Source organism: Talpa europaea, assembly GCF_964194135.1.
Source record: "Talpa europaea genome assembly, chromosome: 13".
NCBI lineage: Eukaryota > Metazoa > Chordata > Mammalia > Eulipotyphla > Talpidae > Talpa > Talpa europaea.
In genome coordinates, this window is record NC_140080.1 from 55,609,238 (window position 1) to 55,622,337 (window position 13,100).

Below are 13,100 nucleotides of genomic sequence, written 5' to 3' on the forward strand. Positions count from 1 at the left end.
CTCACCATCTCCAAACTGCTTTTGGGAGGTAAGCATTTTTAGGAGTTCTTTTAGTAATTTTTCTAGTGGTTACTTCTGTAACACATAGTAACATGCAGACATTTCTTGATTTATCAAATTAAATATATTGAAATAACATTGCTTTGTAGTATAAGCTTTCAGGCATGCATCGTTATAAATAAACGTCTGTGTGCACTACACTAAGTTTACCTTCAGTTTCGCCATGTAAATTGACCCTTTAACCCAATGGACTCACCTCTTTCCTCCTTTCCTTCTGGTCACCAATAATTTGACCTTATAATCTAAAAGTTTAATTTTGTTTACTTAACTCAGTCTATCAAAGTTTTGATTCTTCTATGAGTATTTAATAATTAACTCATTTCAAATATCTCCATCTAGCTACCTCATAATCTCTCAATTTCTTTAATTATATTATTTTAGCTCAGTCATTGCTTATTTTTGTAACCCTAAGTAGAAAGGTCTCTATATCTTGATCCATCATAACCAAATAGCTTTCCTTTATACCTGCATATTGGCTCTCCAACTTTCCTCCTCATCTTCCTCACATCTGCTTTCTGAATTCAATTTATCTTGACATTGGCAATACTGATATTTTATGTTCCTTTATAGCTGTAACTAATATAGTTTAAGTTTATTCTTAAAACTCAATAAATAGCCTTATATTGTCACAGTTGTGTAACGGCTGCCCTAGAAGAGCCCACTGGTTTAGGGTAACATTTTAATCTATTCATGTCCAATGTCACATACTCATGTGACATGTGAGATAAATGTTGTTTTACAAGCAAGCTAATGTACTCTTTGCCCCCTTCCCTTCCCCCCAAACAAATGTACATTTTATGTACTTCTTCAATTGTCTAAAGTCATGGGTTACTTTTTACAATTTTTTGTTTCATAATTATGAATTTTTCATATAGTCTTTTTGTTCCCCTAGTTTTTTTTCATTTCCCCACATATTTCCAGCTGAGAAAAAATAATATGTTTTTTAAATATAACACTAAGAATCTCTAATTCAATGTTTATTTCATCTATTAAGTGGAATTTACCTAACTATTAAATATATAATTCTTAGGTGTCACTCCTTTTAGGATCTAATATGAACCAATAACTTAGTAGACTTACTACAGACAAAGCATGACATTATTTGTTTCACTATTCATAATTCAGTTACACTGCTTCACTTTCTTAACTTTTACTCCTGTTTTCCTAGAGCACAACCTCAAGAAATTTCTTCAGAAAGGTACATGAAAAGTGAATTTTGATTATTGTTGCAAGAATTATCTTTATTTTATACCCATAATGAGTAGTACTTTGATCAGGTTTAGAATTATAGGCAAATTTTGATTATTGTGTAGGTTTCACCTGCTCTTTTTCTTTCAGGTTTTAAGATACTATTTGTTCTCAATATTATAAGATTTCACAAAGATTTATGTATGTGTGGCCTTTTTTAAGCCTCCATCTTTCTATATAGTCTACTAATCCTTTTTACTTTGTATTTTTTTAACCAAACCAAAGAAAATACAACATTTCTTATTTTTCTCTTGTTTTTGTGTTGCCCTTTTGATTTTTATACAATAGAATTTGCTTTGGTATACAACTCTGTAAGATTTTTAAAAAGTGTAAATGAGACATGATACTAAATTTTTCTATTGCCTCCAAATATTTCCTGTGCCATCTCTGCTGGCAACATCTTTCCCTTTCCCCAACCCCAACAACTTCTAATGCACTTCCATTTCTTGTAGAACTGTCATGTAAATAAAATAAGTAGAGATTGAATCTAGCTTATTTCACTTACCATAATGCCTGTTGGATTATTTTTTATCACCTGTGTTGTTGAGTTGTTCATTTTATGAATAATATTGTATGGATATACCACAATTTGTTAATCCTTTCACCCGTTAAAGGACCTTGGGTTATTTCTAGCATGGGTCAGTTGCATATAAAGCTGCTATGAATATTTACATATAGCTGTTGTATGAAGAAAGGTTTACATTTCATGTAGATAAACAGTTAGGAGATGGTTTGCCCTCTATAATATTTTCTAAAATGTTTAAACATCTTAAAATTCTACTATGTGTGAACGTGGTCACCAGCATCTGGTATTGTGTATTTTTAATCTTAGGCAATCTTAGTGGTATAACATTTTTTTTTTTTTTTTTTTTTTTTTTTTTTTTGGTGGGGCCCTCGCTGGCGGCCTGGGAACGAACCAGTGTTGCAGCCCAGCGCTCAACCACTGCGCCACCATGGGAGGCCCCATAACATTGTTTTTAATATTTATTTTCTTAATGACTAATGATATTAAACTCTTATGCATTGCTTAAATTACCTTCTGCATGCCTTAGTGAAGTGTCTGTTAAATATTTTACCCAGTTTTTAATTGGATTTTTTTCAATATCGATTTTCATATATACAAATTTTCTCCAGGTTCATGCCTTGCATTTTCATTCCTATAATAGTGTCTTTCACAGAGCATTTTCAATTTTGGTGAAACTCAAATTGCATATTTTTTAATAGATTTTATTTTGGGATAAGTAAGAACTCTTTACCTAACAAAGGTTCCAAAGATTTCTCCTAGAAGTTTTGGTTTTATATTTGACACTTTGATTCATTTTAATTTTATGGTTGCATGTGATGTAAAGTATACATGCAAATTTGGAGCTTTTTTGCATGTGTCTATTTATATCAAGTCCTTTAATAGAATTCATTTGGAGGTCAGTGTTTCATTGTCTTCTTTCTTCAGAGGCTACCTTTTTAGAAGGACAATGCCATTCTAAGTCTAAGACATGTTTGTTTGTTTTTTTTTCCTCTAGAGAATGTTGAGATTCTCCTTTGATTGGAAGTGTTTTAACATTGTATAATTATACACCATAATTTGGGTTTTTGTTTGTGTTTTTTTAATTGATGTAACATTAGTTTACAACACTATATTTAATTTAGGAGGATAGGTTCACATCTCTTCAGATATATGTTATCACATCACACTCACCACCAAAGTACCCATATTGCTCTATTACAGTTTATTGGACCCACTCCCCACTGAGTCCCCACCTTCTCCTGCCCCCTGTGATAGTCTTAATGCTACAGTCAAATTTTTAGAGTTTGGTTTGGTGTAATTTGTTCTTAGTTTGTTTCAAAACATGAGTATTTACTGTAGCCTCAGATGTTTTTATTCAATGTGCTAGATACGTTAGGGGTATTAATGGATCACAAAGTTCAACCAAGCAATATTGGCAGATGAAATAGATTCCAGGAAGTTCCTGGCTAGCTTCCACAAGGTAGTGGTAGAGCAAAGGAAAGGAAAACAAACAATGAAGAGGAAAATAAGATGGATGGAGAAGCTGAGCAATTGGACAAGTTGCATTAGACAATAAACTGTAAAGAAGAAATTTCTTAGGTTTTTCTTGAGTGAAATTAAACCATATTTCTATGGCAGAACTAGAATAACTTTTCTCCATCTTAGTGGCCTAAGGGTGTATAACTCCTAATTCTAGTACTTTATTGAGTGAGGGAGAGAGCAGAGTATTGTTCAGAACCCAATCAAATGATCAATCACTGAATATCCCATGATCTAGTCATCTGGGTATCTAGTTCTGGTGAGGTGATGAATGAATAACAGAGTAGGTATAGTGGGTCTGTTGAGCAGCAGTAAGGAATGGTCAGGCTTAGTGATTTTCAATTTAAAGTGAGATGGGGCCTGTGCATGTCTAGCTTCATCCAACTGCCTGCTATGGACACAGCATAAGGAAAAAGTGAGTTTTTCCCCAGGCCATCATACAAATTAACTTATGAAATCTCAATATTCCATTGGTATTATCTACTTAGTTCTCATGACAAAACTTCCATGTCCATTGTTACTTAATCTCTATTTCAGAAATTTCCAGGTCAATGGTCTTCAAGTGCAAGGCTCTAGAACTCTTCACAAATAAAAAGCCCTCTCAGCTGTCCACAATTCTTGTGTCTATCCTTCACTAGACATCTTTTTATGTTGTGGAGACCCTTCTTATGGAAAAGGAAAAGAGTAAGACTGACTTACTGATCACTGACTTGGAGAAGAGGATACCCACCAAGACTGTCTTGTTGGATTCAGCAGTAGAAAAGCTCTCAAGGTGCTGGAAGAAGCCAACTCAATGCTCTGATATTAACAGTGATTATCTGATGAGAGTCAAGGGGAACCTTGTGGCTTCTAGATAGTGGCAACAGATACTTCACTGAGAACCTGAATGCCTTGTGAAGGATATTAAAAGCAGAAATATACTAGTGACTGGATGACATTCCAGGAGACGTGGACTTCTTTGCACTTGGGTGTGTCAGTTCACCTACTATAGGTTGATGATTAAACTCTTGATCCTTGATTCTTCACATCAGCTTCTGTAAGAAGTCCACGCATTGGGGCTAACTTCCAAAATATTTGATGCTGGTTTGTGGGGAGATTAGTACCAAAAATAAGAATAAGCATACAAAAACTTTTATAAGAATTTAACATTGCTGTGACATTCAAGCACATTTTGTATTTCATAAATGTATTTATTGGTCCATCACAGATTAAGATTATTTTAAAACTATATCTGTTGTTGTAGAAATTCTCAATAGAACACTATTAAGGAGCAATAGTGAATTTTCCAGGTTATTTTAAAATTTGAAATGATGCCCTTTTATGCATTCTCAAAGGACATTTTTATGTTTAATTTCCCCATCTTATTTACCATCCAAGAAAAAGAAGAGAAAAAATATTCTGCCAAAATGACTTAAATTCATTAAAATGACCAAGTCATTGTCTTTAAATTAAGATAAGCTAAGGTATGACTTTCAGTCAGAAATAGGTTTTCCTCAGTTGGTGTAGTTTTAGTTATACTTGGATCATGACAGGAGCAGAAAAGTCTTCAAAAGTCTCCCTTTTTCTTCATTTCCCTTTTTTAAGTCTCTATTTTCTATTTCCCTGCATTTTTCCATCTATTGACTTAGAGGAAGCAAGTTAACTGTTTAGCAGGACTTTGAAAGTTCCTACAATTTGATTTCTTTCTTCGTTTATTACTGCTTTCAATGACATCTGATTTTTTCTTTGTGTCCCTTACTCTTGACTAAGCAGCTCAGCGGCTCTCTATGGCTAGCTACATCAAAGCTAAATACATCTATCTCAAGGAGGCTGAGTCTGTGGCTTTCTTACACCGTGCTGAATGTGTGTCTGTGTATAACAGAAGCAGATAGCACTTTTGCACCTTTATAACGTGATCCACTTGTTTCCCAATGGGCTGTGAAGAGTTGAGCACGGAACGACTCAGCAAAGCCAAAGGTGTTATGTTGTGAAATAAAACTTGAAAAGCTGAGCTTTCAAACATAAAATATTCACACTTCTATCTGAAGTGTCTTTCTGAATGCTTGTCAGTTCTGGAATGTCTAACATGAGGATGCTGCCAAAGTCTAAATTCTCTAATAGTTTTGGAGACCATCTCACCACTCTTAAATTGGATGTTATCTATCAGAAAAAAAAATTGACTAAAATGTCAGGAGGCTTTATTTTAATTTAATCGTAGTGAGAGTATAAATCTTTTATTTTAATTTAATTCTCATGATTATAAATCTATACTGCTAGTTCCAGACTTGATTGGAAACAGGTGCCTGAGATTCCAAAATTAAATAGTCAAGAGGATAGGAAAAGCAGCATCTAAGGGATGGGATGCTCTTTAAAAGTGCATTGCACTTTACTTCTTTAGGCTTTTTTTAGCAGAATTTTTTTCCATGGAGAAAATTTCCTCCATTTATCACAGGACTAATTCAATGAAAATTTCCAAATTATCCAGTAAACTAGCAGCATTTATCTAGAGCCTATGTCATATAGATTATCATCCTAGCATTCAGAAGGAGGCATATCTATTATATTTAATTGCTCCTTCTTGCCAAAGTATGCTTCTACATGTTTAACATAGATACATTAGCTGTTCCTAGTTCTCATTTTGTTTTCACTAGACTGAAAATACTTTGAGAGCAAAAATTAAGTCTAATACTTTTTGTAACCCTCTCAACATCTATCATCTATGAGATGTTCAGTTAAAATGCTTGTTAAAATTATATATTGGAAGAATACTAGACTGGTCCCCCATGTAGAAGACAGGACCACAGTTGGAAAGAGGTTCAGTTTTAAATTAACTCATTTGGCTATTCCAAGAAAATATATATTTTGTGTCTAGTATGTGCCCGCATTTTATAAGAAGCTGGGACTATAGCTACAAAAAGACATAGATCATGTGGTCAGTTGCCTCATGGAGTCTGCATGCTAGGGAAGGAAGAAAAAATCAGAATATGTATAGTCAAATGAAGACAACTTGATACCAGCACATAACGAGCAATCGGTCTGAGATGTAGAAAGTTATAACACCTATAGTAACCAGAAAATAAAAACTCAGCGTAAAATCAAGTAGAAAAATAACTGAATAAACTGAGGAAACTACCAGAGAAAATCATCCAAATGAAAAATGAGATAAAGGGATCCAGCAAGATGGTAGCAGTGATGATACCAAGCTCATCTCCTCCAGCTGATGCAAAACAAAGCCAAAAGACCCAAAGGGGAAAACTGATTATCAGTGCACACAATATGAACATCAGCCCAAACATAAAGGGTCAGAAAATCTCAGTGAACTTTGTCTCGAGTGATAACTGGGCAGTACAATCCACAAGAGAAAAGAGTGGTTAAGGTGCAGATCTCCCTACAGCTGTTGAATTGAGTACATGCAGACATTGGCACTATTAAGACCTAGTACTGCACTGAATAAAGGGGTGGATGAGCAGGCACCTAAGGTGAAGGGCACATTGCTGGAGAGCAGCAGATGTGAGGGTACAGGGTAAGGACTGTGGTTGGCTTGAATTGGAGTCTGATGGCACAGTGAGAATGAAGTCAGAGTACCTGGACTACCATAGCAGAGGCTAATACTGAAGACCAGTATTTCACTATCACCACTGTTGTTCAACATAGTATTAGAAGTCCTAGCTGGAGGGCCTCCCCTGGTGGCGCAGCGGTTGAGCGCTGGGCTGCGAAGCTGCCGCAGCCTCTGCAGGGTTCGATCCCTGGCCACTGGCGAGGGTCCCACATGGCGCGCAGACCTCTCCTGCTGTGCCCACTGCTCCCCTCAGCAGTGTATTTCAGTCCTTCTGCCTGTTCTGCTCCCCGCTCTGGCTCCGGTGAATTCTTTCACCTTCCCGCGCTTCTGACTGTACCCAGTGCTTGTGTAAATAAATCCTTAAAAAAGAAAATGTAAAAGACTTTACCAAAAAACTATTACAAATAATAACTACAATAAAGTGGCAGGGAGCAAAATTAACAGACTATGAAGTAGAATAAGGAAAGCAATCCCTTTACATCAAACCAAAAAGTCTAAAATGCCAGAGGAAACTACAACGGAGGTAAAGGACTTAAACATTGAAATTATATGACACTGAAAAAGGGGGAGAAAAGAAGACACAAAGAAATGGAAAGATATTCCCTATTCATGATTGGAAGAAATAATGTCGTTAAAATGGCAATCTTACCCAAAATACTAGACCAATTCAATGCAATCCCTATTAATGTTTCAATACCATTTTTTCCAGGAAATAGAACAAACAGTATGAAATTTATATGGAACCATACAGGACCCCAAGGACTCAAAGAATTTCTGAATGAAAGAAAAATGGATTTATCATTCCTCTTCAAACTACACCACACAGCAACAGGAATCAAAATAGTATGGTCTTGGGAAAAAACAGAAACATAGAACAATGTAATAAAATAGCCCAAAAAATGATCCCGCACAAATAAGGGCAATTCATCTTTGACAAAGGAACCATAACCATACAGTGGAGAATGGAAAACTTCTTTAACAAATGTTTTGGTGCAATCTTTATGGAAAATAGTCCAGAGATTCTTTAAAAAAAATAAAAATGGCCACACCATATTATCCAGCTATACCACTCTGAGGCATTTTCCCAAACAATATGAAAACACTAACATGAAAAGTTTCATGTATGCCTATGTTTATAGCAGTATTATTGACAATAGCCAAGTCACAGAACCAAACTAAATGTCCAGTGAAGATGTCTGGATAAAGAAATCATGGAATATTTACTCAAGGAAATACTACTCAACCATTAAAATTGATGAAAGAATGTTTTTTGGGACAAAATGGATGGATCTTGAGGTGATTATGCTAAATGAAATAAAGCAGAAAGTAAAAGATTGTTGCCAGATGGTTTTGTTTTACTCATTTGTGGAATATAAATAACCAACGAAAACAAACTGGCAAGGCAGAGCAAACATATTTCTTAGACTCTGTGAAAAAAAATTCTGGTTACCAGGGGGAATAGGGGAAGTGGGGGAGGGAGGGAAAGATAGGTGAGGAAAATGCTAGGGTAGTGGCATTGGGGTTTTGGGGGAGAGTGAGTGAAACATGCATATATATGGTATGAGTTGTACTCACAAAGTTATATAATTATGTAAATGAATACAAAAAAGTTTGCAAAAAATTAAAAAATATTTCACTAGAGAAGATACATAGATAGCAAATAGATATATTAAAAACAATTCCAATACCATCGGACTGTACATGAATGTATTAAAGTGATAAGGGAATACCTCTACACACATATTAGAATATTTAAAATTAAAAAGATTGAGCATAACAAGTATTAGTGAGAATATGGAAGAATTTGAATTCTTGTACATTGATGGTGAAATGTAGAATGATCCAAACATGATGGAAAAGAATAGGGCAATTTCTTCAAAGTGATGTATACACTATAGAACAAATCAATCATTCTCCTTGGTATTTATTTTCCCACAGAAATGAATGCGTAAGTGCAGAGAAAGACTTGCTTATGAATGTGCATAATAACTTATTTTGTAATAGTCAAGTTTTGAAAAAAATACAAATAAAATTTCCTTTTTCTTCCTAATTCAGAATAACTTGAGAATATATTAACTGTTTTAGGACCATAGTGTACAGATAATGTTAGTATCTCTAAAGTTAATTAGGCCTGTTTGCTTATATGTATAGCCTTGGTGTCGCTATGGTTTGTGAAATTTTGTTTCAGCTTTTTATATTTAATTTGTTTTTTTATTATTTCAAATAATATATTTTATGCCTTTTGATGATTGTTTTAAAACTTCCATGGTAACGGAACCCTTATCATCCAGTTGTTAAGTCAGCTGCAGATTACAGATGGAAGTGTTGTGAAAATACAACCTTTGTGGGCAACAAACTCAGGTTCAAATTCTAACCCTGCCAGTTACTGGCTGTGGACCCTAGAAAAGGTATTTAACTGTGACATTAGATCCCGCATCATTAAATGGGGCTGAGGTTGGCTAATTCATAGGATTGATTGAGAAAATAAATAAAATAATGAGTATGCAAGGTTTAGTACACAGTAGACACTCCTAAAATTTTTCATTTTTTTTTATTCACCGTGTAAGATGAATTAATATTAGCTCTGTAGCCAATAAACCCCAAAATCTCAGTGGCTAAATGAAATAGAAATTTATTCTTTGTTCATAGAATATCCAGCTGGTGGCAAGGCTTCAAGTGGGGTTGAGGGGGTTTTTTTGGGGTTGCTATCATTTTCAGTAGAAGATACATTCCATGTACCACTATCTAGCCAGCCATGCAGAGAGAAGTGGTGGGAGATAATGTGGGCAGCTTCTATGGACCAGGCTTGGAAGCAGCATTCATGATTTCTACCTGCATTCACTTCTTCAGGACACATACTATGACATAACTCTAAAGCAGTCTGGGAAAGGCAGATTAGCTGTAATTCTGGGAAGAAGTGAATATCAAGTTTTGGTGAATAGCTAATGTGGGGTTTTTTTTGGTTTGTTTTTTTCTTTTTAAAGATTTATTTATTAATTTATACAAGAACCAGGGTACAGGCCAGATGCACGGGAGGGTGAGAGGATTCACCAGAGACAGAGCGGGGAACAGCACAGGCAGACTGATGAAATACACTGCTAAGGGGAGCAGCGGGTGCGACAGGAGAGGTCTGCCGTACCATGTGGGACCCTTGCCAACAGGCCGGGATCGAACCGGCGCTGCAGGGGCAGCGGACAGCTCCACAGCGCTATGCTCAACTGCCTGCGCCACCAGGGAAGGCCCTAACTAATGTGTTTTAACCACATTCCCTGTGTAAATTTAAAATGAAGGTCTGTGGAATACCCAAATGAGCTTTAGGTTATAGCTTCAGTAATATCTGTTTGTTCTATAGTGCCTTTGCTAGGGCAGTATTTCAGAGTTTTGGTTGATGATATATACATTTTTTTTGCATTGCGTTATCAATCTAAATACTATTGCCTATGAAACTATGCTAATAAAAACCATTGTAGTCATTATCATCTAATTTGCAATAAGCATAGAACTATACATTTTACCAAAATTATTTTTATTAATTTCTGCTTTAGAGTAGAGCATTCTTAAGGACAGAAAGCATATCTCGTTTTGCTTTTTTTTTTCTTACAAGTCTCCTGATATTAAAAGGAATAAAATAAGTTTATAATTCATGTTTCAGAAAGACTTATTGTAAAAAGCAGAATTTTAACACTAGGGAAATATGCCTCTGTCTTTTTAGCTTTCCAGACATGAATGTGTGTACTCACTGTATTCTTAAATGTGTCTTAAAATGTCTTACTATGACCATATCAATACCAATAACACATTTGGTAGCTATGCTTCTGAGGCTTCCAAAGTATTATATCTTCTGACCAATTTACATAAAGTGTCTATTATTATTAAGAGAATATGGCTTATTTTTAGAATTCTGTGTATATAACATTCACACAATCATTGGAAATTCACTGCTGAGTTTCCTTAAATTATACATTCTTAAACTCAAAAAGGGATGACATTTTTCTTTTAAATATGCTGAACACAACAGTGAAAACAAAATAAAATTCTACACAAGTGTACTTGCTCATGGCTGGTTTAGTAACTGATTTATGCTACTACATTCAGGTCATTCCAGTTTTATGAATAATTCTTTAATTTAGATTCTCTTTCCTGGGGGATCAAGCTTAAAATGGCACTTTCCCCCATGATAAATCAAGAAAATATCTGTCTTTATATGGATACATTTACTGTGAACCGGAGTTGAAAAGGCAGTCAAATTAAGTGCAATGCAAAAAGGATTATTAAAATTAATAATTTAATCATTTATTCTTTCAGTTGTCTGGCTACATCACGTGTAAAATTAAAGGTCAAGTCTTAGTTCTGTTATTTGTTTTTAAACAATTTTACTTAATGTAGTCTGTCAAGAACATTTATATCTCTGGCAAGATTAGAATACCAGATAATTACAAGTGATTTCTTGAAAGGGTAAAATGTCTTGCTAAATTAAAATCTTAAAAGAGAACTTTTTTTCAGCTATATGGGGACATAATTGACTAGTAAAATTCTGAGATATTTAAAGTGAGCAGCATGATGATTTGATACAGGTATTCATTGTGAAAGGACTGCCCCCACAGAGATAATTAACACATTCATAATGGCATATATTTACCTTTCAGCATCCAACAATCCCATCTCTTAAAATTCTCTCATTCTTCGATTTTCATGGAACTGCTGGGTTTCTTCCCACCTCTAATGGTGGACTCTTTCTCCTTCACCTGTGGGTGTTGCAAACACTCCTAACTAAGGATCCTTTCTTTCCAGATCTCTTATTCTCAGTTCCATCTCAGGGGTGTGGTAATCACAGTTCAGGAGAGGAAGTAGAAGAGCTTGGGGGCAGAGAGGTGAAGTTAAACAAGGAGATAGTAAAGCCATAGATGTTTCTAGTGAAAAAAATGAAAATTCAGTCATTCAAAGCTTAAACTACTAATTAGACACTAAGAATATAGAAAATACAGAGGACCTTTTTGTTGAAAAAGTTATCAGCACAAATTCAGATTGCAATATACAGCGCTCACCCCACATTGTCATGGGTGAAAGAGTAAATGGGGGTTTGGGAACGTGATAGGAAGAGGAGACAGTGTATACAGGTTAATATATAAAAATAACAGGGCATAAGAGAAGGGATGGGACAGAGTTCTAGAATTTTTATCTTTGATAGGAAATGTGAAAACATAAAGCAAAAATATTCATCTGAGGATAAGTCATTTCCTTACATTGAATTGACTATTATTGACTATTAAGGAAAACTGGACATGATGTCTTCATGTTTCTCCTCAATCTTTTTTTTTTTTTTTTGGAATTGTTCAGGAAGGAAAAGAAAGTTTTCCCTTTATTAAACCCAATGAGTGATAGGTTTTACAGTTGGGCTACAGGTTATATTATGTCACACATAGGCTTCTACTAAATTATACTTACATACTGACATCACAGAATATTCTCAAAGCAGTTGATATTAGTTGATATTAGTCAATATTCTTTTTTTAACAGAGGCATGTTTTATTTATTTATTAGTTTGTATGTTTTTGTTTTGTTTATACATGCACTGGGTACAGTCAGAAGCGCGGGAGGGTGAGAGAATTCACCAGAGCCAGAGCAGGGAGCAGAGCAGGCAGAAGGACTGAAGTACACTGCTGAGGGGAGCAGCGGGCGGCAGGAGAGGTCTGCGCGCCATGTGGGACCCTCCTTGGTGGCAGGGGAGCAGCCGGGGATCGAAATGGCGCCGCAGAGGCCGCGGGCAGCTTCGCAACCCAACGCTCAACGGCTGCGCCACCTGGGAGGCCCTATTAGTCAATATTCTTAAAGCAGTTGAAATTAGTCCAGTCCACGAAATATGTATTGAGTTTCTATTGAAAGGCAATAAGGATATTAAGAATTCAGATGGGGATAGCTACAGTCTCAAAAATACAACCAAGATAACTTGAAATTTTTAATATAATGTGGTAAGAATTAAGATAGCATGGGGGGAAGTTTTGGTAACACTTAATCTAACCTAATAATTCAGGCATGAGGTACACTGAAGGAAACCTTGTCAGATATATCAATATTAGCTAGCAAAAGCAAAGTGTGGGCATTCAAGACAGGAAGAATAGTATATGAGGGAGCAACAGATATATTTTGGAGCATGTTACATGAATGCATTATAAGTAACAGTCTGATTTACTGAAACATTAAATATAAATC